Raw genomic sequence first — 26,686 nt, forward strand, 5'->3', positions numbered from 1 at the left:
CATAACAATGGAATATGGTGCTATGTTTCAACAATAAATATACTAACAATGTACATATATCAATAATCAATGAGAATCATTTGAAATCATAATATTACTCATGTATTACTTCAAGAACATGCCAACTTACATGTCCAAGCTTAAGAACACTGGTTTGAGACGGTGTATCTCGCTCCTATACTGTCAAATACATCAATAAACCCATCACTATGTATATACTAGGTGAAAATCACTCCTCTACATGTAGAACAACTAAAAGAGAAGAAAACTTACACCTATATGATGCTCTTGTGATGGAGAACTAAGTTCTCACTTCAAAACGATGAAAGGAATGAAGAAGAGAGCTTTTGGAGGAAGATTCTAAGTTTTTCTTTCGTGGCTTGCTGTGAAAGAAAAGGGAAAGAACTGATACAATGGTTCAGAAATTCGAAACTTATCTTTTTGTATGAAAGGCGGCGCTCGGGCGGTCATTTTCTACCGCCCGAGCGCGGAATGTTCTGTCCAAAAGGTGCAGTTTTCGTGCACTGGCGCTCGGGCGGTCATTTTCTACCGCTCGAGCGCCATATGTTCTGTAAATTTTTTGAACCATTAGTGTACCGGCGCTCGGGCGGTAGAATCTTACCGCTCGGGCGCCACTTGTTCTGCCTCTGCGCACTAACTCTTCAAAGCTTGCTCCGGAAATGGTTCTTCCGCTCATAATCTGAATAAATGGTAAACTAGACAATTGTAGCCCTATGTCTTGGCTTGAATCTCCCACTGGTTTCAGATCATTTGGAGGTCTGAGTAAAAAGTTATGCCAATTCTCCTAACATGTGTCAGTGAAGGAATGACGGTATACACGACACACTTCGGGGCGCTTTTGGCTTGTCCTCCACAATGATTTGGACAAAACCCAAAACGTGAAAGTTGTAGCATTATATCTTAGCTTTCTAAGGGTTAAGGCCTCACACAATTTGGATCAATATTCAAATCATTATGCTAAAACCCGTACGAACTACCATATTTGCATCTCATTTCCTACCAACTTCATAACACTACTTCTACCTACACATCTTACTATCACTATTTTAACACATATTCATTCTCAATACACCATGGACAATATAAAAAATCATGTTCAATCTCAATATTGATACCTCAATCATCACTGTGAAATCTAATGAGCTAAATAACTACATAATAAACGACATAAACGCATTATTATCATTTGTACGAGTAACCGGGCATTACAATTCTCCCCTCCTTCAAAGAATTTCGTCCTCGAAATTTGACGTACCATATAGTTCGGGATATCTCTGTTGAATCTCGTCTTCTCGCTCCCAAGTTGCTTCTTCGATTGCATGATTTCGCCATAACAGTTTCACCAAGGGTATTTCCTTGCCTCGTAATACTTTTGATTTCCTATCGAGGATTTGGACCTGATCGTTCTTCATACGAGAGATTCGATGCAAGCTCCAATGGTTCGTAATGAAGAACGTGAGAAGGATTGGCCAAATACTTTCGTAGCAAGGAAACATGAAAAACAGTTATGAACATTGGATAAGTTCGGAGGTAAAGCAACTCGGTAGGCTCTGTCTCCTATCCTTTCCAAGATTTCAAATGGACCGATATATCTTGGACTCAATTTTCCCTTCTTACCAAAACGCAAAATGCCCTTCAATGGTGATATCTTTACAAATACATGGTCACCAACCTGAAATTCCAATCGACGACGTCGCACATCAGCATAGCTTTTCTGTCGACTCTGGGCAGTGTGCATTCTTTCTCTGATCTTGGTTACCAATTCAGCTGTCTGTTGTACCAATTCAGGGCCTAATAATTTCCTTTCTCCTATTTCATCCCAATGTACTGGAGATCGACATTTTCTACCATATAATGCAGTATATGGTGCCATTCCAATGCTTGACTGATAGCTATTGTTATATGTAAACTCAGCCAACGGTAGTTTACTGTCCCAACTACCTGGGAAGTCAATAGTACATGCCCTCAACATATCTTCTAAGATCTGATTCACTCGTTCTGATTGTCCATCAGTTTGAGGGTGGAATGCTGTGCTGAATGACAATCGAGTTCCCATAGCATGATGCAAGCTTTTCCAAAATGCAGATGTAAATTTTGGATCTCTATCTGATACAATGGACACTGGGATGCCATGAAGCCTCACTATCTCCTTGATGTATTCTTCAGCATATTGATTCATCGTGTATGTGGTCTTCACCGGAAGAAAGTGAGCTGATTTTGTAAGTCGATCCACAATAACCCATATAGCATTGAATCCTCTTTGTGTTCTTGGCAAACCAAGAATGAAATCCATCGTGATGTGTTCCCATTTCCACTCAGGAATGGGTAGCGGTTTCAGGAGCCCTGCTGGTCTTTGATGTTCAATCTTGACCTGTTGACAAGTTAGACATTGTGCAACAAATTGAGCAATGTCCTTTTTCATACCTGGCCACCAAAATAATGGTTTCAAATCCTTGTACATTTTCGTGCCTCCTGGATGGATCGAATATGGAGTAGCATGAGCATCAATAAGAATATCAGTTCTGATTGTTCCTTGCTTTGGCACACACAATCTACTACGATATGTCCAAATTCCTTTCTCATTCAATTCAAAGTTCGAATGTCCTTTTGCTTCATCTCGCTGCCTCAATTGTTGTAATTCACTGTCTGTATTTTGTTCGGCCTTGATCCTGTCTGCAAGTGTTGGTCGAACCATGAGAGATGATAGATGAATTGCAGCTCCCTTTGGAATAACATCAAGTTTCAAGTTCTGCAAATCCCATAGGATTTGTTCTTGTACTTGCATTGCAGCAATAGAACTGGACTTTCGACTTAACGCATCTGCAACAACATTGGCTTTGCCTGGATGATAATTAATAACACAATCGTAATCCTTCACCAATTCCAACCAACGTCGTTGTCTCATATTCAGTTCTTTTTGCGTGAATAAATATTTTAGACTCTTGTGGTCCGTATAAATTTCACATCGTTCGCCATACAGATAATGGCGCCATATTTTCAATGCAAATACCACTGCTGCCAGTTCTAAATCATGTGTTGGATAGTTCTTTTCATATTCTTTCAATTGCCTAGAGGCATAAGCAATCACCTTCCCGTGTTGCATCAAGACTGCTCCTAAACCTTGTTTCGAAGCATCACTGTACACTACAAAATCTCCTGATCCTTGTGGAATAGCAAGGACCGGTGCTGATGTCAATTTTGCCTTTAACTCTTGAAAACTGCGATCACATGCTTCAGTCCCATACAAATCTCACATTCTTTCGAGTTAAAGCAGTCAAAGGCAATGCTATCTTAGAAAATCCCGCTATAAACCGACGGTAATAACCAGCTAGCCCAAGAAAACTAGCGTACCTCCGTAACAGTGGTAGGTCGTAGCCAGTTATTAACAGCTTCAATCTTACTTGGATCCACTGATATGCCTTCTTTTGAAATGATATGACCCAAGAATGCTACTTGTTCAAGCCAAAATTCACATTTCTTCCATTTGGCATATAAATGTTTATCCTTCAAAGTCTGCAAAACTAATTGCAAATGTTCTCGATGCTCCTTTACAGTTCGTGAGTAGATTAAAATATCATCTATAAACACAATCACGAACTTGTCTAGGAATGGCTTGAAAATTCTGTTCATTAGATCCATAAATGCAGCTGGTGCATTCGTTAGTCCAAATGGCATTACAAGAAATTCATAATGCCCGTACCTGGTTCGGAAGGCAGTCTTAGAAATATCATCTGACTTCACTTTTAATTGATGATAGCCTGATCGTAAATCAATCTTCGAAAAGATAGCAGCTCCTTGTAGTTGATCAAACAAATCATCAATTCTAGGGAGTGGATACTTATTTTTGATTGTCACTTTGTTCAACTCCCGATAATCAATGCATAGACGAAGGGTACCGTCTTTCTTTTTCACAAACAAAACAGGTGCACCCCACGGTGAAAAGCTCGGTCTAATAAACCCTTTATCAAGCAACTCCTGTAACTGTTCTTTCAGTTCTTTCATTTCTGTAGGAGCTAATCGATAAGGAGCTTTGGAGATCGGATGAGTTCCTGTCACAACATCAATTACAAATTCGATCTCTCTATCTGGGGGTAAGCCTGTTACATCATCAGGAAATACTTCTGGAAATTCACAAACGACATCTGTATCTTTTAGTTCACGAACCGGTGGATCACTAACTAAAACAGATGCTAAATATCCTTGACACCCCTTCTGTAATAATTTACAAGCCTTCATACAAGAGATTATCCGAAGAGGTAAGGATATACCTGCACTTGCTACTGTGAATGGTTCAGCTCCTACTGGTGCAAACTTGATCATCTTCAGGCCACAGTCAATATTAACTCTGTACTTCGAGAGCCAATCCATTCCCAATATCACATCAAAATCGTTCATTTTCAAAACAATCAATTCAGCATACATCTGATGGCCTTGGACATACATTGGACATCCTCGCACAATCTGATCTGTCTGTAATTCTTGCCCGGGAGGTAAGGCTATGGCGAGTTGTGTCTCTAGTGTACTTGCAGTAATGCCCAGTCTCTTTACAAATGATTCCGAAATAAAGGAATGTGTGGCTCCGGAATCTAGTAAAACAATAGCAGTAATGCCAGAAATCAAGAACATACCGGTGATCATCGATGTATCCGCATCCACTTCTTCTTTGGTTATGGAAAAAAGGCGTCCATGTACTTTCTCAAAACTTCCTGGACAATTCTTGGCGAGATGTCCTGGCTTCTTGCAACGATAACAGACATTAGAACCCTGCATACACTCCCCGCCATGGAGTTTGCCACATTTAGGACAAGGTGGCATGTCCTGTTCTTTACGTGGAGGGGGACCCTTGCCACGGGGTTCCTCTGGTCTAGTACCCCTGCTATCAGTCTTTTTGCCTTGTCCTGTTCCTTGGCTCTTCTGAAAGTACTGCTGCCTTCGTTGTTGCCTGTCCCTGTCAATGTCATGTTCATCTTGTTCTGCCATAAGTGCTCTTTCTACTATCTCCCCATACGTAGCAACTTTCGACATTCGTACATCTCTTTTAATTTCCGAGCGAAGTCCTCGCATGAAATGTTCGCCCTTACTGGTGTCATCTTGTGCAATATATGGTACATATTGGACTCCGGCCTCAAATTGTTGTATGTATTCTGTCATTGCCATAGTTCCTTGCTTCAGGTTAAGGAAGTCGCTGGCTTTCTTAGCTCGTACGTCTTTACTGAAATACTTGTTGTAAAACACGGTTTTGAAAGTTCCCCATGTCAGTGGTCCAACCGGTAATGCCACTTTTGCACTTTCCCACCATATTCTTGCATGTTTTGTTAAGAGAAAGATGGCACAAATCACTTGGTCAGCATCATCCATATGAAGGTAGGAGAAGATGGACTCCAATGACTTAATCCACTCTTCTGCTACTGCTGGATCGGTGCTTCCCATGAATTCCGGAGGATTCAAACGTCGAAACCGATCATATACGTCTGTCTGAACAGGCACATGTCTGTGTACTATGGCTTGAGCTTGTGCCTGTTCATGAGTAGTCCGTTGCATCTCCAGTAGCTGCTGGATTTGTTCACCATGGACTTTTGCTTGTTGTTGGAGTAATTGAGCGAAGTCATCTATCGGTCGTGGCGCACTGCCCTCACCTTCGACTGCTGGGGCCTTGCCCTTAGATGACTCTCCTTCATGTACTTTACGTTTTGGTGGCATCGTTGCTTATCTTAACCTACATGTAGGTCACGTAGAAACACATAACTTAACATAAACTATGGAATACAAAGATACTTACTTGCCAAGTTCTCCATATGGATGAAGTGCAGTGTCTTCCCTGTCAAAGAACCGTGGGCTCTGATACCATAAAAATTGTCACACCCTTACTCTATACTTAGCATAATTACCATAATCAAAATAAGGTTTGAATGATATAACTATATTATAAATCAAATCAAACAAGGGGCATCACTTTGACGGTTTGTAAAAATTTTGGCATGATGTCCCTATATTTTGTATAAGCCCAAACCAAGCCACGACATTCATATATACATAGACACAAACTCAACTCAAGCAACAACATCAACCCATATATATATAATCGTATTCTTACGCACAAACATATTATGTACCATCATACCCCTAGCCATAAACATTGTAAAACTTGTTTCAAACCCTGACATTCAATTCATTATAATACATATGCGGAAGCTATACAATAAGAAGCCCGGTTCTTGTCGAGGTGAGGCACGTCACTAGCATCCATTGGCGAACCGGCATCCTACGCATCTTCACTACCTGATCCTGTAATACATGAGCTACGTGAGTTTATAAACTCAATAAGTTGGCACTTGTACGTATCAATATGCATCGAAGGAACATACATATCAAGTCGTGATCAACAATGAATCTTAAAAACATGTCATACCGTAGCATATATTCAATGTTCATTTTTGTACTTGAGCCTCATTAGTTGACCTGTACTACCATGCTTGCTTTATTATATAGCTACTACTGTGTTGGACGTCAGGGAGCAACCTTTGGCAACCCCACGCCCCATGAACATATATTGGCCAATAGCTTTGGTGGACTTAAAACCACCCATGATGTCAACAAGCTCTATATCATGTAAAAATCAGTCATTTTCCTTTCATGTTCATGTTCTTATTCTTGACATAGCACCCATCTTCAATATCCATGAGTTCCTTACATATTTAATACATAACAATGGAATATGGTGCTATGTTTCAACAATAAATATACTAACAATGTACATATATCAATAATCAATGAGAATCATTTGAAATCATAATATTACTCATGTATTACTTCAAGAACATGCCAACTTACTGTCCAAGCTTAAGAACACTGGTTTGAGACGGTGTATCTCGCTCCTATACTGTCAAATACATCAATAAACCCATCACTATGTATATACTAGGTGAAAATCACTCCTCTACATGTAGAACAACTAAAAGAGAAGAAAACTTACACCTATATGATGCTCTTGTGATGGAGAACTATGTTCTCACTTCAAAACGATGAAAGGAATGAACAAGAGAGCTTTTGGAGGAAGATTCTAAGTTTTTCTTTCGTTGCTTGCTGTGAAAGAAAAGGGAAAGAACTGATACAATGGTTCAGAAATTCGAAACTTATCTTTTTGTATGAAAGGCGGCGCTCGGGCGGTCATTTTCTACCGCCCGAGCGCGGAATGTTCTGTCCAAAAGGTGCAGTTTTCGTGCACTGGCGCTCGGGCGGTCATTTTCTACCGCTCGAGCGCCATATGTTCTGTAAATTTTGTGAACCATTAGTGTACCTGCGCTCGGGCGGTAGAATCTTACCGCTCGGGCGCCACTTGTTCTGCCTCTGCGCACTAACTCTTCAAAGATTGCTCCGGAAATGGTTCTTCCGCTCATAATCTGAATAAATGGTAAACTAGACAATTGTAGCCCTATGTCTTGGCTTGAATCTCCCACTAGTTTCAGGTCATTTGGAGGTCTGAGTAAAAAGTTATGCCAATTCTCCTAACATGTGTCAGTGAAGGAATGACGGTATACACGACACACTTCGGGGCGCTTTTGGCTTGTCCTCCACAATGATTTGGACAAAACCCAAAACGTGAAAGTTGTAGCATTATATCTTAGCTTTCTAAGGGTTAAGGCCTCACACAATTTGGATCAATATTCAAATCATTATGCTAAAACCCGTACGAACTACCATATTTGCATCTCATTTCCTACCAACTTCATAACACTACTTCTACCTACACATCTTACTATCACTATTTTAACACATATTCATTCTCAATACACCATGGACAATATAAAAAAATCATGTTCAATCTCAATATTGATACCTCAATCATCATGTGAAATCTAATGAGCTAAATAACTACATAATAAACGACATAAACACATTATTATCATTTGTACGAGTAACCGGGCATTACAGTTAGTGACAGTGGTGCTATTCCTACTCGTGCTCAGGAGGCAAGAGCACTGAAGTATCTTGCACGTTTTGAAGTTAGGCATGTTAGAGATTTGGTTGAAGACGATTGTCTTTTGGAGGCGTTGTTGTGGAAGGAGTGGCATGTTGTTGATAAGATTTCGAAATCTAGGGCATTTGCTAGAGTTCGAATTTATGAATTAAATGATTGGGTTAGAGCATGGCTTGATTCAGTTTATGCCATGATATGTTCTGTAAACTGGAAACGCTGGTATGATTAATAAAGTGTTATTTTTGATTTGTTGTGTTCTTATTTTCTGCATATAAGTTTGTTAGTGAAGCAAAATTAATAATTTCTAAGACAAATCAATTAAACCAAGTATATTTCTAAAATAAGAGAACTTAGCCTCGGGTAATGGTTTTGTGAAGATGTCAGCTGCTTGTTGTTCAGTTGATATATACTCTAGTCGAATATCCTTCTTCAATGCATGATCCCTGATAAAGTGATGCCTGACATCTATATGCTTGGTCCTTGAGTGAAGAACTGGATTATAAGTAATGGCAATCGTGCTTGTATTATCACAAAATATGGGCGATTCAGTTGACTTGATTCCATAATCCTTCAGTTGTTGCTGAATCCAAATCAGTTGTGCACAACAGCTACCAGCAGCAAGATATTCTGCTTTAGTAGTTGATGTAGCTATAGATGTTTGTTTCTTGCTGAACCAAGAGATCAGTCTATCTCCTAAGAATTGACAAGATCCACTTGTACTTTTGCGATCAAGCTTACATCCTGCATAATCTGCATCTGAGTATCCAACTAAATTGAAGGTGGAGTCTTTGGAGTACCATAATCAAACATTTTGTGTATCCTTAAGATATCTTAGAATTCTTTTGGCTGCTGAGAAATGTGATTGCTTAGGGTTTGCTTGAAATCTGGCACACATACAGACAGCAAAGACAATATCAGGGCGACTGGCTGTTAGGTATAGCAATGAGCCTATTAATCCTCTGTATAATGTCGCTTCTACTGATATTCCCCCTTCGTCAATGTCTAGCTTAACTGAGGAGCTCATGGGTGTTGTTGCTGCTGAACATGATTCCATACCAAATTTCTTTAGCAGCTCCTTTGTATATTTTGTTTGACTAATGAATATACCAGTTTCCAGTTGCTTCACTTGCAGTCCAATAAAGAATGTCAGTTCACCCATCATACTCATTTCAAATTTATCCTGCATTAACTTAGCAAACTTTTCACACAATTTGGGGTTAGTTGACCTAAAAATTATATCATCAACATAAATTTGAACTAACAAGATATGATTATTTTTAGTAAATTTGAATAAGGTCTTATCAACTGATCCTACTGAAAAATCATGATCAGTTAGGAATTTTGAGAGAGTTTCGTACCAAGCTCTGGGAGCTTGTTTAAGACCATATAATTCTTTGTTTAAATAATATACGTGATCAGGAAATTTGTGATTAATAAAACCTGGAGGTTGTTCGACATATACTTCTTCCTGTAACTGACCATTTAGAAATGCACTTTTCACATCCATCTGATAAACATTGAAGTTTTTATGGGATGCAAAAGCAAGAAATATCCTGATTGCTTCCAATCTTGCAACTGGAGCATACGTCTCATCATAGTAATTCCTTCTTCTTGCCTATATCCATGTGCTACTAGTCTTGCTTTGTTGCGTATAACTGAGCCATCCTCGTTTAGCTTATTCCTGTAAACCCATTTCGTACCTATAATGGTTTTTGAAGTTGGTCTTGGAACTAAGTTCCAGACGTTATTGTGAGGGAACTGATTTAGCTCTTCTTCCATAGCATTTACCCAGTTGGGATCAGCAAGAGCTTCATCAGTTTTCTTTGGTTCCAGTTGTGAGACAAAAGCTGAGTGAATAAATAAATTTAACATTTGATTACGAGTTCTTACAGGATCAGATAGATTTCCTATTACCAGATGAGGTGGAAGTGATTTTTTCCATCTGTATTCTGTATTTGTTGCATCTGCAACTTCTTTAGTTGGCATCTGAGTGTGATTTTCAGTTTCAGTTGATGTCTCACCAGCTGGTATTTGAATGCTATCAGTTTCCCTTAATAACTGATTGTTGTCATTGACTTCATGCTCATTTAATTGGTCTAGAATCTCTGGTTCCGGTGTTTGGAAGATGTGACGTGAATCTCGATACGAATAAATAGCAAACACGATTAAACAATCGCACCCTCTATTCAATTACGATAACAAGACTCGTGTGTTTTCCCGATCTTTGAAACAAGTAATGGATATGTGTGATATTCACCTCTAAACTAGCAAGAGTTTAGCAACAAATAAACACGAGAGAAACAATCGCGTTTCAAGAGAACCTCCAAAGAACCCGCCCTTGGCAACCCTCGTGAAAATCGATCGACAAACGCCACAAAAGATAAATCTTTTGATAAGTTTGATTTGATACAACGCAAAAGTTATAACGAAACTTAAGCTTGTGTTGGGAGAATTCTCAATATCATAAAAGATGAATAATAATCAATTGTTCTTTTTACAATCAATAAAATTCGTCTATATATTGACTACAAATCAAAAAGATATGAAATCTAGTTACCAAAATAAATAAAACTCTTATTTAGGAAAATAACTCTCCGTCAAAACTAAAGGGCACGGACCCCGTGTAGGCCTCCGGGTGAGGGTCCGTGTAGGCTCTGTAAAATTACTCTCCGGAAAACAATGGACACGGACCCCGTGCACAGGTCCGTGCTCGGGTCCGTGTAGACTCGGGTTTCTCTTCCTCAAATGTAATGGACACGGACCCCGTGTACGGGTCCGTGCTTGGGTCCGTGCAGCCTCGGTTCTTCAAAATAATGCTTGAATAATGTTCCTTCGGCTTTCCAACGTGCTCCCATGCATCACGAGCCCTTCTCCCTTGCTTATCAATAATTTGAACACCATGCCCGGCCAGATTCACATCATACTCCCCTTCTTCAAAAAGATTTGTCCTCAAATCTTGCCCTCCTACACAAAAACGAAGCAAGTTAGTAATAACAAGGACGATATTATCAACATGCTTACCTCTAAGCTCAAGTTTGTAGACGCTATCGTTTGCCTGCTCCCTTAGCACTGGAATTCCCAACATCACCATTGTCTTTCCTACAAACTCATCAACTTGACCAAACATCAAATAACAAATGGCACCAAATGATAAAATACCATTAAGCATCACGAAAATTAAATTTCTCCCCTTCTTAGACCTAGTTAACACAAAAATGAAATCCATACACGTGTACGACCATAGCTCACTAGGAATAAGACATAGTTCATGCATGATATAAGAATCTAGGCAAAATGTCAATCTCTTATATGCAATGCATGCCTCACAATCCCACTCAACATACCTCTTCATATGCAACCAACACATATAATCATGCATTTTATCAAAGATAAAAACACCACTATATGCATCACTAGTACATAACTCATGCAATGAATATAGAATGAAGAATTTATTCTCCTTAAAATTGTACTCATTATGCACATAAAAATTCTTACATTCATTCATGCTATTTCCAAAGCCATCATCAAACAAGTAAGAATCATGCAAATAGAACACATTAAATGTACTATCCATGTAATCATTCAACTCATCACATGAATTGAATTCAATTGCACACAAGTCATTGCCATGACAAAGCCTTATCAACTTGACAATCTTTGAACACTCAAAATCAATCACATTTGAATCTAGCCCATTCAATATATCACCACTCTCAATTTTGTGACGCCTCGACAAAATCGTTAACTCATAGTTAGGCCATTTGGACATCACACTTTCATCACTCACCCCAAATTCTTGAGCACAACACAACAATGAATTAAGATAAGGACTAAAATCATACCTCATGCTTGTTGCGTGGGCAACTATGCTTACCTCACGGTGATTGCTCTCAACACCAAATGGATCACCCCATTGCATTTTTACACCTTCCACTTTTTCTCGTCCCCTCATCACAACTTCATCATAACCCTGCAAATGAGAAATAACGATGCTCGGGATTGAACCGGCTATCTTATCACTAGATATGTAAATCTCATCTTTGTACCTAGGTACTTGGAGAGATTTATACAAAATTAAACAACTCTCATCCTCACTCTTTTCACTCTTTTGGGCCTTCAAATTATATTTCTTTTCTTTTTCTTTTTCTTTTTCTTTGGCCTCTTTTTCACACAACTCTTTTTTTTCATCGAGGGCCATCTCACTTTTTTTATCACTCTTTTTTTCGACCATCTCATTTTCTTTTTCTCTCAACTCATAACAAATTGATTCGTCAATACAAATGACATTCGTAGACAGCGGAGCAAAAGAAACAACTTGCACATCATCTAATAACTCACCCTCCACAGCACAACACTCAATACTCGCATGAGACACAATATCAACATTCAAATCATCCACAAGTTTGGCTTCAAGGTTGGAAGTGGAATCCACTACCTTCATATCCTCAATTGGACATTGGCTAATATGATGTCCAAACTCTAGACACCAAACACATTGAATATCACAAGTACGAGAATTTGAGTTTTTAAATGTACCTTGATATTCAAGCTTCGAAACCAACTTCGGTCTAGTTATGACCTTCTTCACTCCACTCGACCTTCGTGCGGATGTCAAGAACTCCTCCCACGAGTCAATTCCCTGCCTACCACTCGAGTTGCACCTCCTAGCATTGTGATTTGGAACAAACTGCTTCCTCATCACCATTTTCATCTCATCCCATGTAACTATAGGGTCATGCCCACATCGTCTCCTACCTAGTACTAACTTATCCCACCAAGTACTAGCATAGTCGGTAAACTCACTGCAAGCTCGTCTTACCTTCATTGCTTCGGTATAATCCTCCCGTCTCTCAAATACACACTCCATTCTCTCTTCCCACTCAAGGTACACCTTTGGATCGGCTTTCCCACTGAAAAATGGAATTGTCATCTTCGTACCACTCAGTCGATACCCTTCCCGGCTTCTATACCCCTTATCCTCATCAAATCTCCTATAACGATCCATGTTCAACAACATATCTCCTCCGACTCTACTACCTCGCCTATTCTCATCAATATGCACATCATACATCTCCTCTTCTTCACACCTCCGATATTTTTTTCGTTGAGGCTTAAACTCCTTCTCCCACCTTCTATCCAACCCTCCTAACATCGTTTTAAATTGACGTCCGTCAATCATTATACCTGCAAGAAAAAGGTTAGTATAAAACAATAAAGAATAAAGTTTCCTCACCACAAATTCTCACTAGTCACTCCAATGAAAATTCACTCGCACTCGTCTTTTTCCCTCACCACAAAACCTCACAAATCACTCCAATGAAAATTCACTCCACTCAAATATTTTCACTCAAGTGAGAATTCTCAAGGGGGCGCTTAAGTCTCGTAGCTTCCACGTATTAAACTTATGAGATCAATCCTGTGACGTCTGAAATTCGACTCACTTAGACCACACAAGAACAAGCAACTTTGAAAATTGACTAGAATGCGACTAAACGATAAGGACAAACTTAACGCTGAAATATAAGCGCTAAAATTCCACAAACACCCGATTCAATTTTTTTTTTTCTTCTTTTTTTTTTTTCGGGTGAACAGTACGCTACAGTACCGTGAACAGTAACTCCGGCGAATGAACAGTAACTCCGGCGAACAGTACTCGCGATGAACAGTAAGCGCAGATTTTTTCCATCTGTATTCTGTATTTGTTGCATCTGCAACTTCTTTAGTTGGCATCTGAGTGTGATTTTCAGTTTCAGTTGATGTCTCACCAGCTGGTATTTGAATGCTATCAGTTTCCCTTAATAACTGATTGTTGTCATTGACTTCATGCTCATTTAATTGGTCTAGAATCTCTGGTTCCGGTGTTTGGAAGATGTGACGTGAATCTCGATACGAATAAATAGCAAACACGATTAAACAATCGCACCCTCTATTCAATTACGATAACAAGACTCGTGTGTTTTCCCGATCTTTGAAACAAGTAATGGATATGTGTGATATTCACCTCTAAACTAGCAAGAGTTTAGCAACAAATAAACACGAGAGAAACAATCGCGTTTCAAGAGAACCTCCAAAGAACCCGCCCTTGGCAACCCTCGTGAAAATCGATCGACAAACGCCACAAAAGATAAATCTTTTGATAAGTTTGATTTGATACAACGCAAAAGTTATAACGAAACTTAAGCTTGTGTTGAGAGAATTCTCAATATCATAAAAGATGAATAATAATCAATTGTTCTTTTTACAATCAATAAAATTCGTCTATATATTGACTACAAATCAAAAAGATATGAAATCTAGTTACCAAAATAAATAAAACTCTTATTTAGGAAAATAACTCTCCGTCAAAACTAAAGGGCACGGACCCCGTGTAGGCCTCCGGGTGAGGGTCCGTGTAGGCTCTGTAAAATTACTCTCCGGAAAACAATGGACACGGACCCCGTGCACAGGTCCGTGCTCGGGTCCGTGTAGACTCGGGTTTCTCTTCCTCAAATGTAATGGACACGGACCCCGTGTACGGGTCCGTGCTTGGGTCCGTGCAGCCTCGGTTCTTCAAAATAATGCTTGAATAATGTTCCTTCGGCTTTCCAACGTGCTCCCATGCATCACGAGCCCTTCTCCCTTGCTTATCAATAATTTGAACACCATGCCCGGCCAGATTCACATCAAGATGTCTTGAATGTTATGACTTTCATCTCTATCATCATCATCCAAGCTAATATCTGTCAATCGATCAGCTAGCTCAACTTGATCAGTTGGCTTGTCAGTTAGTTCATGTTCATCAAAATTAACATGCGCAGATTCTTCAACATTTAAAGTTTTCTTATTAAAGACTATAAGCTATACTAACTGATGAATATCCAAGGAAAATTCCTTCTGCAGATTTTGCATCAAATGCCTTTAAATAATTTTTACCATTATCATGAATGAAGCATTTACAGCAAAATATTTTAAAATAGGTGATTATACTTTTTCTTCCATGCCAGATCTCATATGGTGTTTTCATATGATTCTTATTAATCATCGATCTGTTCTGAGTATAGCATGCAGTATTTACTGCCTCTGCCCAAAATCTTTGAGAAATCCCCGAATCAGCAAGCATTGTTCTAACAGCTTCCTTTAGGGTCCGATTTCTTCTCTCAGCTACACCGTTTTGCTGAGGAGTTCTTGCTGCTGAAAGCTCATGCTTGATTCCAGCATTTTCTAGAAAATTTGAAAGTGTTTGATTGATGAATTCAGTTCCTCGATCAGATCTGATTCGATCAATCCCAACTAATTTTTCATTTAAAAGTCTTTTGAAAAGTTTAATCAGTTGTGCAGCCGTATGGTCTTTGGATTTTAGAAACATAACCCAAGTAAATCTTGAAAAGTCATTTACGACCACCAGGGTGTATTTCATTCCCCCTAAGCTCATGATTGGAATTGGACCGAAGAGATCCATGTGCAATAGTTCTAAGCATCGGGATGAAGATTTACAGCCCTTGTTTTTGAAAGAAGATCGTATTTGTTTTCCATATTGACATGCTGAGCAAAGTTTTTCTTTTGAAAAATTTATTTTGGGCAGACCAGTTACAAGTTCATGTTTACTCAAATAAGCAATGGATTTAAAGTTAAAATGATTTAACCTTTTATGCCATAAACAGTTTTGAGATGAATTTGAAGCAATGAAGCAGACTGGTGCATGAGGCTGTTCATTCCAACTGACTTTATATGTGTTTCCACATCTTTTGCCAGTTAGTATGATTTCATCAGTTGATGTTTTAACTGAGCATGAGTTTTTATCAAACTGTACTAGAAATCCATTGTCGCATAATTGACTTATACTAATCAAGTTATACTTTAGATTTTCTACCAATAAAACATCTTTAATAGTAAAGTTACCATGGATAATCTTACCCTTACCCACGGTTTTACCTTTGGAATTATCTCCGAAGCTGATGTTTTGACCACTATATTTGGTCAGTTGAGATAGCACATTTGCATCTCCTGTCATATGTCGTGAGCAACCGCTGTCCAAATACCATATTGAATTTCTATCTGTTCCTGTTACCTGCAAGGACATACATAATATGATTTGGTACCCATATCTATTTGGGTCCACGATTTATTAGTCCCTTTGGAATCCATACTTGGATTAGTCTAACTGTCTTTCCAGTAGCTGTGTTCCACATTGTTCTTCTTGGCTTCTATGTGTTAGGTGTGTGTTGTATAGATGACACAATATGCATTTTGATTTGGTTCGACTGATTTTTTAGTCTGTATCTTTTCTGAACTGGTTTGGAGTTGTAATAACTCGAGTAGTTATTTGAACGATTCCTTCCAAACATTTTTGATGACTGACCTACTGAGTCAGTAGAGATTTTTGGACTGTAACCAACTCCATGTCTTTTGCCCTTATACATATTTTCAATGGATTGTTTATTCATTTTGCTAGGCTCAAATTTTTCTTGATCTACTGTTGATCTGACAAATTGAATGTACTTTCCTTTGTTTGCTGTCAACAGTGGTTGTGTATCATTTGAAAACATGTCTCCTTGATTATTGAATCCTAAACCAGTTTTGTCATAAACTGATTTTTGTGAGTTATGCATTTCATTTAATGCAGTAGAAGACTTATTCCAGGATTGAATGAGTTCAGTCTGTTTTGAATTTTCAAGGATCAATTTCTGGATCAGTGACTGATCTTTCTTTCTTTCTTCTTTCATTTCAGCAATTTCCCTTCTTAGACTCAACACATCAACTGACTCATCAGTTTTGGTTTTGTTGTCTATGGGATCATTTTGCTTTGATTTCATTTCCTCAAATGATGATGCAAGTTTTTGGTACTCATTTACCATATCATGCAATGTCAAGATGAGTTCTTCTCTTGTAAAGTCAATTGAACTAAAATCAAATACCTGGTGACTTGTCGATTCTGCTTCAGTATGATTTGCCATTAGGCATTTGACCTCCTCTTCATCACTTGAGCTATATGAACTTTCTGGTTCTGATTCATCGCAATCAGTTTCTGCCCATCTGGATTTGCTCTCTTCAGCTAGTAGAACTTCGTGTTTCTTTCTGTAGGTTTTCTTATCTTCTCTGGGCCTTCTTTTATGATCATATGGTTTCTTTCTTCTGTCAGTTGATCCTTGACTGTCCTTTTTAGGTTTAGGACAGTCTGCAATGTAATGACCTGTTTTGCCACAATTGTAGCAAGCATTTGTTTCTTCTTTTGGATTGTTTTTCTGGTATGGCTTCTGAAAGTTTCCTTGATTCTTTCTCATGAACCTCCCGAACTTTTTGATGAATAATGACATTGCATCACTGCTTAATTGATCAGCAGATTTCTCAGTTGAACTATTTGATTCAGTTCTGACAGCTGCTAAGGCAGTTGTAGTTGTGGGAGTAGATGATTCTTCTGCAATTCAAATTCATAAGCTTTTAAGTCAGCGAACATTTCATGAATTTCGATCTGATTCAGGTCTTTTGATTCTCTCATAGCCATTGTTTTGACGTCCCATTCCTTTGGAAGACCTCTCATTATTTTCAATGCAACTTCTTTGTTAGTATGCACTTTTCCGAGTGCATTTAATTCATTTACAATACTGCTCACTCTTTCATCATACTCATTCATTGTCTCTCCAACCTTCATTTTGATATTGTCGAATTTCTGGACAGCAACAGATAGTTTGTTTTCTTTTGTTTGGTCGTTTCCTTCATACAACTGAATCAACTTCTCCCATATTTCTTTTGCTGTTTTTCACATCTTTATTTTGTTGAAGGTTGCTTTATCCAATGTTTTGTATAGAGTATCTTTGGCCACATTGTCAAGGTTGGCTTTTCTCTTGTCCTCAGTCGTCCACTCTTCTCTGGGCTTCTGAATTCTCTGTGGTGCCCCTTCAGTTATAGCTATTGCTGTGTTTGCTTTCAGAATCTTCATGGGTCCGTCTGTTATGACAAACCACATATCATCATCTTGTGCAGCTAAGTGAGCCTGCATTCTTATTTTCTAGTCATCAAAATCTTCTCTTGAGAACATAGGAATTTTATTGAAAGAAGTCATTCTAACAGATTTATAGATCAGAAGTATTCAAAAAAAAGATTCAACTGCTCTGATACCACTTGATAGGATCGGTTATCACACTAAGAGTGTTTAGAAGGGGGGGTTGAATAAACACTCACACTTAAAATTGTTCTTTAAGAATATTTGAGTTCAGTTTAGTGACAAACTGAAGCTCGGAATCTTGTTGGTCAATAACAATCAGTTAAACTGGAGTAGTTGCGGAAAGTAACTGACTGAAAGATAGAATACAAAAACTGAAATAAATATGAAAGAGTTGTTTCTGGATGTTCGGAGAATTTAATTACTCCTACGTCACCCCTTCTATCACAAGGATAGGATATTCACTAAAAGAATTTGATCAAATACAACGCTTGTACAGACCCACTTCAGTTTGGACTTACAACTGCCAAAAGTGAAACTCTTAGTTATACACAATGTTTTCAGTACGTAACTGATATTTGCACAATTGAGTCTAACAACTTTTTAGAGAGTGCTAATAAGCTCAGATTGTAGCCTTGATTGCTACGAGTAATTCAAATGAGAGTGAGCTGAGATTTTGACAGAGTAACAGCAGGCTTAAGATTTAATGATTGTCACTTCTTCATCTGCTGTTCTTCAGTTATATTTATACTTCTTTTTCAACGGTAACTTTGATATGCATTTGAATTCTAGTATCCGTTGATTGCTTCTTCATCATTCCTTGGGCAATGTTCTCTTCATTGATTGTGATACGGCGTCTTAAACTCAATAGCCGAAACACATTGTTCTATGCTGTAGTGATCGAGGTACGACACTCTTGTAATTCGTTTGTCTCCTTTGGTCTTTCCCGAGATGTCTTCAGTTGAGAAGCTTTTAAGACATTCTGTTTTTAACTGATCACTTTCAACTGATCATTTTACTTCGTATCTTCAGTTGCCGAATATGCTTGTGCACATCATTTGATTCATATTTTGTTAATTGATTGATTTACGTTTTGTCAAACTCCAGAATCTTGTTTCCAACACTCTTTTCCCATTATATTCCCCTATATTGGGAAATCTAAAGTACCGAGGAAGATTGGCCGTCAGTACTTCCGTGGAGAAGGGGACAACTCGAGCATAAAGAGAGAGAGGTGCATTCCGATCCTCCCTCAGCCATTCTATCTCTTCCCTCAGTCTTTTCATCTCTTGGATATGCGCATCCTGATTCAAATGAGGTGATGGTGGTGGTTTTTTTGTCTCGTGCCCAAACGCAACAGAAGTTTGAACATTTTTATTTTATTTTGACAATCAAAGCATTTGGACACTTGTATGGTTTAGATTGAATAAACATACATAGGATGTTTGAATGTTTACCTTAGTGAATTTTCACTTGGCTCCAACTACGTCGGTATAAGCAAACGTAGCTCTTGTTGTAAATCCCACGTACGTTCTTCAAATCTCCTTTCTTCAAACTTCGAATCAGGTCCACGACCGTATTACTTGTTCCTCTTTTAACTTACACTAGAAAATTAGAAAAGATTTTAACGTTGGAGAAGAAATTTAGAGGCGGCTCAAGACCTTGAAAATTATTCAAGGTAGCCGAAATTGAGAGGACCTTTTGGAGGAGGATTTTTGAAATTTTCAAGTGGTGGAAGCTACGGTTTGTGGCCTCTCTACTATATTTTATAGTCAAGCCATGACCTAATTTCCATAATTAACATTAATGGGCTTAATTAATTAAATGGACTAGTTCAAATAGTTTAACTAAATAATCCAAGTCCAATTAAGAATTTAATTATTAGCATGTTGGACTTGTGCTCCTAAAAACCCATTATACATACTTCTCACTATATTTAATTTAATATTTAATTAACTCAACTTTAGAGTTTAATAATTTAAATTCTCAAATTTTATAAATTTAACTCTTTGAATTTATTATCTCCAAATTTTATAAATTCATAAATTCATCTTCTTGAATTTACTATCTATAAATTCAACTCCTTGAATTATTTTTCTCAAAATTTAATTATCATAAATTCAAATCATTGAAATTACTATATCATAATTTTATATAAATTCAACTTCTTGAATTTATTCTCTCAACGAGAAAAAATGATCAAGTGCTTGTTTGACCCTCAATGGTTCAGGGATATAGCTATCTGTGGGTTCACAAATCTTTGTGATTCAGGACATAATCCTTTATTCGGGCTTAGCCTAATTTGCCCCATTCTATGTATCAACAATTGATCATGAGAATGTCAGAAATCATATTTCTGATTAAACCCATCGAATCATGTTAAGAGCGTCTAGTAGCATCGTCCCATGATTCCCTAGGTATCACTGATAGTGCGTGCAAGAACCAGTCAGATATGATTAATGTACGATATGGTCTCTTCATCTCATATATCCCGATCGAATATGCAACCATTGGTTCATTAAGAGTTGCATAAGTATTCGATAACTCATTGAAACATATTTGAGAATAAGTAGCAGCATCACATGTACAATTGGAGCTCTTTCTCTAACGTACATATCATACTCTGGCCATATATTCCATGCACTGTTATTTCATCAGTTCACACAGGATATTCACACTCATAGGTGAGCGATGAATTCCCGGTTACAATGCACTGGCTCCTACATGTGTCGCAACTGTACCCAATCTCGCCACCTGATCACCCTCCTAGTGTCGGTAAATGAGTCAAAGCACAGCCCTAGCACATAGAGCCTCATTTTTGTTTCGGGTCGTAAGGACTAATGGTGTACAATCATAACCACAGACTTATCCTCTCGATGAACGATAACCACTTGAAAAGTCCTAGGGAGGGTAGTTCGGTATAATCATCATATGACTACCCATCTGCATGTTTGGAAATCTTTATGCCCTTACAAAGAAATGCGGTACACAACATAATATATGCTAGTCTCGAGCTCAAGCGACCTTTATCCATATTTTAGGCGGCTGAATCGACTAGGAACAAATTTAGATTATACGATGTTTACAAATGAGTTTCAACATCGAATTACGATTCATTTGTATTAAAGTATAATCAAGGTCTTTATCTATGTTGATAACATGAGTATACAGATAAAAAAATAACAAACCATGAAATAATGAATTATATTAAAATAAAGATTGTTTATTACAACTGATTCAATACATTCTCTAGCCAGCAGTTGGCTTACAGGACATCTACTCTAACAGGTTTGTTATCATGTCTCTGGGCGAGCATTTTCTCCACAGTTGTTTTTATCAACCGAGTGAGTACAGTAGAAGTAAGAGCTGGTTGATGACGTTCATTATTGTGCTCCTCCCGATGCTCTTCTCTGCGTTTATCTTCTCGATTCTCATCCTCAAGATTTTCATTCTCGCGATTCCGATCTTCATGGTTTTCACCACATGAGACTTTTCTTATTTTGCGTCTACCATTAACCATCTTGGCTATGTTTTCTTCAACTTCCCACTGATGGTGCAAATTGATGATACCAAAAAATATACATTGGTTTGGTCTAGCAAGATAAGCTTTCTTTGCTGCATGGCGCGGGTCAAACAAGGCTTCAGTGCAGAATCTGCACGAACGATCAAACTTTATGGGGCGTCGAAGATGTTTCCAGCATGGCCCATCCGATAAGTAAGTATGAAAAACTTAAGCGTGCAATAAAAGTATTGTTGAAGTGATAATTATGAGTGAATGAATAAGCCATAGAGCTTATCTTTATAAGGAGATGAAAAGGGGCTAGTTCCTTGTCGAAGAATATCATACTTTGGAAAGTTCCTCTACATTTGTGATTTACTTCCTGATTTGTGTTTATCTTCAACAAATTGGACATCTTTTGAATATATCTCAAAATCTTTGCGATTTGTTCTTTATCGCACAAGATTTACCCTCGTATTCCATATTTGATGGATTCTTCTTATACTTTTTGTAGGATTCTTCCTAGATCAACTCGGCTCAGGCATGTATAAGAGACGTCCAGTTGAGCAAAAGCTTATATCCCCGAAATGGTTTGCCCGAGCTGATGTTGACCCGGATTTGGTCTAGAGCCTTCTTAACAAGGACAAATATTGGATATGTCCAACCTTATAGATGGGCCTTGGACTAAAAAATAGCTAGGGTTGGTACCAGGTCAGGTCGACCTCTTGGAGGGTATCAATATATTTCAAATCCATGGATTTAAAATCTATTTGATTGCTCGAATGAATTAATATTGGGTGTATTTTAAATCCATATTATCATTAATTTATGTAAATGAAATTGTGATTTTTTATGGATTTCAATGATTGTCATTTCAAATTCGCTTTTTAAGTCCTCCCTAAATCAAATTTTGACATCCAAACAAAACCTTAGAACAATATGAATATTTATTTACATACATGAGAATCTCAAAAAATATTTGAAGTGATTATTTACTTGGTTTTTGGGAAAATTCAAAAATCGTTTCAGATGGTACTAAAAATATATGTAGCACTAATTTTTTTTAAGTGTCATATTAGTTTAAATATGGGAGAGAATTTGATCTTCCAACATGTTAGAAAATACTATTTATTATTAGTATAGAAACTACATATGTTAGTAAAGACACAACTTTATTTTTTTACATTGTTGTAACATAAAATCTCATATCAAGTCATGAGTGGACATAATAGGTTATACCTACTTGAATGCCAGTGAATCGGGTTGTTATGTCCATGAGTTTGAGAAAAATGACATTCCTTGTTGCATGTGTTATCGTTTTCTCGACTGAAGGTGAGTTTTACCTATTTAAATATGTTGTCCCTGTTATATATAACTCACACAATCAATCAGATCATACAACGTCAGTAGCTTGACAAAACATATTACAAGAGTTTCATAAAAGATCACTCATGTCAATATCACTCTTACCAAACACACTTAAACCAACACAATCTAATTTTGACTTTATAAATTTATGTTTAAAATTTTGATTTTTTAGGGAGTAAATTGGAGATAAATCTCCAGACCAAAACATAAATCTATCCTAACTCCCTACATCCAAAACAAACATTGTTTAAACTTCCTAAAATGTTAAAAATGACAAAAGTGCCCTTATACTCATTGATTTTAATCGATTGGTTTACCTGGGCCAGAAATGGTATTAGAGCCGAAGTAAAGTTATTTCAAACATACAAAATTACTATTACTTCGTAATTAAATATTTGAGGAGGAGAATTACTCAAATAATATTGATCCGAACATAGGTTCGAGATTAATTATTTGCAGGAATTATTCCATTACTTTTAAATATCTAAAACAAGAAAATGTAATCAAGGTTAGATATCAAGAGCAAGGTGGAACTTATCAAAATTCAAAGATAAAATTATGATTCAGTCTAATAAGTTCCTGGAAATAATGTCAGGTTCCTCTAAGCTCTGTGGAAGAATCTGATGCAATAAAATCGGAATCTGACTGAAGACGAAGTGTTTCAACACGAAACACATGAAGATTTGTATATCCAGACAACTTTTTCTCATAACATGGTACAAAATATCATGAAAGAAAATAATAGCCTATAAATATATCAATGATTCTGTACAGGACATGTAGAAAATTTCTTAGAAAATATGGTCTAAGAAACAGAAAGAATCATCTAACCTTATAAATTAGCACGAACCATATCATGGATTCATATCGGAGTAATCCAGATTATGATAAAAACTACTTTTAAAGAATGAATAGATTCACCCATTGATATTGTTATATGAGATAAAATAATTAGTAACATTTAATACTAAGAACTATATATGTGCATTAAAAATTATAGAAGTACTTTATCCAAGAATTGCCTACAACCTGACAGATCTATATTTTAGCCGAGGTTTGATGTAACATCAAAACTTAAAAGAAAAAATGCTGATGAAAGAGGGTACTAAACCATATCATATTACCTATCAAATTTCATATGTTCTATCTAATACACATAATTCAGAATTGTATATTAGAAATGGGTTTATTGAAATGCCAAAAATATCTAGAAAAGTTGCTCAGGTAATTTATCCAGAAAAAATCGAGTTTCCTTTAATACAATAAACATTTATCAAGATTCAAGACAGACTGATTCTACAAAAGATTCAAATTCTTAAACTGGAACAAAGAATATTTTATTTTCAAGGAGAAAGAATAACAAGTCAAAGATGGAGTAAAACACTTATTCAAGAAGTTCAACCAAGAACACATTTCTTTTCAACAATAGGAAAACTCAGATGTCCAGAAGGATTGAAGAAATCGAAATAGTATGTGATATTATAAGACAAAGAAAACTATTATTTTAATACTATTGTTGGAACATTTCATGTTCGCAATCTTGATTTTGATGTTAAAAAAACTTGTTATTGTGTTTCTAATATATTTACTCAAGTGTGAAGTTATTAAAACAAGAAGCAAACTGAAACTGAATTCTACACAAACTGAATTTCTGGAAAAGCTTCGATATTTCAATGATCTCTCTCAACTGGATGATCCAAATGACAATCCGCCAACTTGAATGATCAGAAAACTCAATTTGAAACAAGTCGTAGTTCACGTCAGTCGGGCAAATTCGGATGTTATCAAGGTCTAAATGATCGCTAAATTATCAAATCGATTGCACGAAAACAACAATCAGTTGGGTTTGAGCAGTTGTGGAATTTTCGTCATATCTGTCAGCTCGGTTATCGAAATGAAGCGATTCAGTATGCGTTGGAAAGATAAGATGATGATCTACAAATCATCTTCAGAATTCAAAGTCTGAATCGAAGCCTAAGATGCTGACTGATGAAACTACTAGTTCTGCACAAACTTAAATCAGCTAGGCTGATTTCAGTACACCAGCTGAAACTCAACTGAACCAGCAGCTGACCAGCTAAAATGAACTAAAATGAACCAGCAGCTGACCAGCTGAAACATAACTGAACCAGCTGCTGACCAACTGAAACTGGATCAGACCAGTTGAACTGAACTAGACCAACTGAACCAAACCAACTGTTGATCAACTGAACTGGACCAACTGAACCAGCTGAACTGAACCAAACCAGCAGTTGACCAACTGAACCAAACCAGCTGCTGACCAGCTGAAATGAACGGCCAGTTGAGTTGACCAGTCGAGAAAATGTCCAGCAAGGCGAATTTGACCGTCGTAATTTTAGAAACAGTACAGAAACTTTCCAAACGATCATATTCTTGTATCTAACGTATATATCATTGTTGGGGCCTATAAATACAACATCTAGAAGATCAAACAAGAGCTTTTGAAGAGGATTCAAAGTATGGGAAGTTAACATGAAGAAATAAGTTAGTTGAGAGCATAAGCCCTTGTGTGAGGATACATTTGAGATGTACATTGTAAAGGATAAATTCCTCACACACAATCACTCACACATATATAAGAGAGTTGAACTTCAAATATTAGTTGAGTGAGTCTTTACACAAAGACGTAAAACATTGTGTTTGTAATCTTTGCATATGAGACATTAAACAATATACTGATTGTGAGGTGCTGTCTACAATCTTGAATGCTAGGAGTTCTAGTTGGGCGTTGTCCTTCCGGAGTGGGTTTGTACAAAGAGTTGTATAAATCAAATTCTTCTAGTGAATCCTTCCCAAGAGGAAGAAATGGTGATGTAGGAGCATTTGAAGTCTCCGAACATCCATAAACAAATTCGTGTCTATTTGTTTATTGTATTTACTTATCATTTCCATTGTTTTAAGGATGCATTGTTGAAGTATTTTATGTGTTCTTCAAATACAAAATATTGAATACCAAATATTTGATAAAATGCTTCAACCAAAATATTTTTACTCATTCAACTTGCATATATTTTAAATGTTTTACAAAACATTTAATCGGTTTCTACGAAGGATTATTTCGAGTGTTTTCCGCTTGATTTCATATCAAACATGGTTTAATTCATCAGTGTTCAATATTTCAAGAACCGATCTATTGTAGCTCAACGATTTACCCCCTAATCGATCCTGTCAACTATATACTATTTGGAACAACCAATAATATGAACTTACTAATGAATGATTAATATTGGAGAATTTGAAGTTCACATCAAAGGAATCCTAGGAAAAAATCAGATCAATTGGTTCATGGGCTAGAGTTTCCTGAGTAGCGCAAACCTTGAAAACGACTAGAGAATGGAAGGGAATTCATAGCAGAGGATAGAATGTGGAACATCCAATTACCACAAGCTCATTCTCGATATACATCCTTATAGGGATGTTATATGAACAATATAAAACAAAATATTTTGCTGCTTATACTGATCCAGGGCTGAAATCTGTACGCAAAAAAAAAAATTGAATTTTTCCAAAAGAATTGGAAAAATTACCTTAGATTGCTGGACAAGATTTCTCTAAACGTATCTTTATATTATGTAAAAGGATTAAAATGATGGAAATATTAATTAGAAGTGCTGGACAAATATTTTGGTACAAAGTAAAAACAACACCGATTTATTTCCTTGGTTGAGCTAACATTCAGTTTGGAAACAATTTCCTACAAATGTTGAAGTCCTATACACAAGAAAATGAGACTAGAAGATTAATGCTCACAATACTATATGTAAGGTCCTGGAATTAATTATCCGGTAATTTGGCATAATTTGAATAATTATTGAGTTGTAAATTAAAATAATTATTTATGCCAAATAAATTTTAGAAGTGTGTTAAAAATATGTATTTT

The sequence above is a fragment of the Primulina eburnea genome, chromosome 3, assembly GCF_022965805.1.
Source record: "Primulina eburnea isolate SZY01 chromosome 3, ASM2296580v1, whole genome shotgun sequence".
Lineage (NCBI taxonomy): Eukaryota > Viridiplantae > Streptophyta > Magnoliopsida > Lamiales > Gesneriaceae > Primulina > Primulina eburnea.